This window comes from Brassica oleracea, chromosome C2 (genome assembly GCF_000695525.1).
Source record: "Brassica oleracea var. oleracea cultivar TO1000 chromosome C2, BOL, whole genome shotgun sequence".
Classification (NCBI taxonomy): Eukaryota; Viridiplantae; Streptophyta; class Magnoliopsida; order Brassicales; family Brassicaceae; genus Brassica; species Brassica oleracea.
Genome location: NC_027749.1, coordinates 48,323,966 through 48,327,328, shown reverse-complemented (window position 1 = coordinate 48,327,328; position 3,363 = coordinate 48,323,966).

Sequence of the window (3,363 nt, the reverse complement as noted above, 5' to 3'; positions counted from 1 at the left end):
TTCCGCTGTTAAGCCTTGAAGGCCGAAACCGTATCGTTGCAGAATTGCGATCCTCCGATGATCATGTTGACTCTACGACGGTTGTTATCATTCCCTTTGTCGTCTGGCCTCCTGCCGCGTTTGTCCCCGGGCTGGTTTCTTTGGGGAGGTCTCTCCGCGGGAGGATTTCTATCCGGCTTCGGGGGGCGATCGGTCTCGAGGATGAGATCTTTCACACTGGTCACTTCCGAGAGTTCTCCAGCTAGTAGCTTCGCGGCCAGCCTTGCTCCCAAGACCTTGCAGTTAGTCGTGGAGTGTCCTCGGGATTGGTGGAATTCGCAGAAAGTATTTTCATAGTATCCTTGGTTGCGAGTCCACGTATTACCCGTGGTTCGGCCCTGGTCCGAGCTGATCGCGTAATTATGCGCTCCTTGGAGTCCTTCCCCCTCGTGATAGACATACTTGTCGTTACGAGGGTTCTTCTTTCTCGTTTTTGGGTCTACATCTTTCGAGGATGACCTCGCCGACTTAGGTTTTTGCGATAAGATTTTCGTTTCTTCCTCGATCATGATGTAGTCCGTCGCCTTGTGGAGGGCGTCTTGGATCGTCCGCGGTTTTTCGAGGGATATCCATTTTCTGAACTTCAACCTGTACCAGAGCGCCTTTCTGAGCGCGTCGATGGCTACCTTGTCGCTTATCCCGCTGACCCTGGACATTACCAATTTGAATCGGCCGATGAACTCACGGAGGGGTTCCTCTTCCCTCTGGGACAGACTCCAGAGATCGACATCGGAAGTTTCCCTATCTATGAACATAGAGTATTGCTTGAGAAACTCCGATGCGAGCTGTAGAAAACTTCCGATAGAATTTCGCTTGAGGCGCGCGAACCACTCGAGGGCTGCTCCTTCTAGATTCTCGACGAACAGGCGGCAGTAGCCGGCGTCTCTTTCGCCATCCTTTAGCCTCCCTCTTCCCATTGTGATGTGGAAAGCCAGAAGGTCCGCCCTTGGATCGGTCGTTCCATCGTACTTCGGTACTTTGATTTTTCCCGGATCGGATACCCTCATATCCGAGATGCGAGTAGTGAAAGGGGTCTTCCGAGCTCCCTCCAGCAGCCTGTCGATCTCGGGGTCTGCGCTAGTAGCGTGATGGATTTGGATTTTACGGCCCTTACTTCTGCCGCAGTCTTGGTGATATAGTCGCGAAGATCGCGTATATCCGACGTCTCGCCAGCATATTTTCGAGCCTGTCGGCGTTTGCTGCAAGTAATCTCGGCTTGCTTTTCAGCCGGCTCTTCTTGTTCGTTCCAATAGAGGATCTCCTCCTCTTCTGTCATTGTTTTGTCGAACGGAGAGCTTTCCCGAGCGAATTGGCTTCTGGTCCTCCTTGGATGTCTGTCGACGTCCTCATCGGTGTCGTCGGAGACATCGCTAGGATCCAGGTCTACGTGTTCGGCTTCGTCGGAGACATCGCTAGACATCGCTAGGAACCAGGCGGAGGGCTTTCGGAGTTACCCTTCTCGACGGGAGACTTCTCGCTAGGGTTTTGACCCGAAGGTCGTTCCTGCGCGGCTCCGGGCCTGTTGAGTGGGGTTGCAAAGTCGAATCTTTTCCCGCGGACTTTAGTGGTTCCACGGGGGCGGATCGCTCGAGTCCTTGCCGTTAAGGTTTCAACTTGTTTGGTCAAAGTGCTCACGAGCTTATCCTGTTCTTCCGACCTTTTTTCGTAGGTGGCGAACATCTTTTTAAACTCCTCGAGCGCCGCGGCATTGGCTGGTGTGTTGGCCGCGGATACGTCCGCTGCGGTAGTGTGGATGTCAGTGCCACTGCTTCCATTGAGAGGAGTCTGCACGTTATCCGCGTCGTCAGTCGACATGTCTGGTTGAGCGTGATGTGGTTGAGAGTTAGATTGATCCGTACCCCCCGCCTTCTAGCGCCAAACTGTGGGAACCGAAATTCGCACTGTCGATTTCCATTTAAATTAGGAAAATAGGAGAACCCTAGTTTCCCAGAGGTCCCGAATATCTGCTAATACCACACACCAAGCAATCAGAACACGAAACGAAAACAATAATAAAATAAGAAATCGGAAAAGAGAGTAAGATAGTTCTTATTCCGAATCTGCGTTTGAGCGTTTACAACAAGGTAGGTGCCTGGGCTACGAGAGCTGTCGGCGAGATTCCTAGTTCTAAAACCCTAAGACGGCAAAAACCTAATTGAGTCGCAGCTCGAATAACAAAAACGGAAAAATGCCTAAATCGCTCTCAGTGCTAAGTTTGCTCTGAGAAAAGTCTTCCCCCATGCCTCTCGCCTAGAACTCCGTATATACTGGCTCCAAGGTCGGTTCACGCTTTTCCCCTTCTGCCCTTAAGCCGTCATAGCATAAAAATGGAGATATTCCATTTTTCTCCAATCTTTGTAATTATCTTCAAATTTTGCGTAAACCATCCCGCGGCTTACCGGTCGTTGGTTAAGAAATCGTAAGTTGGGCTCCGAGTCATGTCTTAGGTCCCTTTGGGCCGTTTTCCGACTCGAAGCGTTTATTAAGGCTTTTTTCGATAAAGAACAAACTTTCCGCGGTTTTCACGATGAAGTTTGACCGATAACTTAGAATGGCGCGGGATCGCGAAATGGGTTCGCTACGGTCTTCGGGAGACAGCATCGAAGGGTAGACGAGAACGCATGGACTAATGTTGTATCGACGTTCCGGAAGATCTCGGTCGCTACGTAGCGACCGAGCGCCTGCTCGAGCGGTCGGTCGCTTCGTAGCGACCGAGCCTTGGCTCGGGCTCGATTGCTATGTAGCGACCGAGCCTTGGCTCGGGAACGCTCGGTCACTGCGTAGCGACCGAGCTCCTACTCGAGCCCGGTCGCTACGTAGGGACCGAGCAAAACGTTTGTTCTGTTGCTGCGTTGCGATCCTTTTCGAGCTGTTGTTCGATGACTCGCGTTTCTTCCGCAAAGCTTTTCGTAAAGAGGAGTCTATTACGAAAAAGTATTTGTCGAAGAAGGTTTCTACGTTTTTCTTCTTCGGGGATTTGGACGTTAATTTCGTAGTAACCGTTTTCGACCCCAACAGTGTAGGAGCAGCATACACGACTATCAAGTTAATCACCTATGTCCCACTCCCTACTCTAGCATAGATGAACTGATCTGAAGACTTAACAACCTAAAGCTCTCCTATCTCCGACCTCCATAACAGCCATAATCCACCACTCTGACCACACGCATCAACCCTAAATGAGTTTTCAAAACACAATCCCTTACAAATTCGGTCCGCAGCTGCTCCACCAGCATGAGTCTCGAAGACAGCAAGGATATATGTACTGAACTTTTTCACCAAATAGCGGATTGATCTGCGAAACTGAGGTTTATTTGCCCCCCC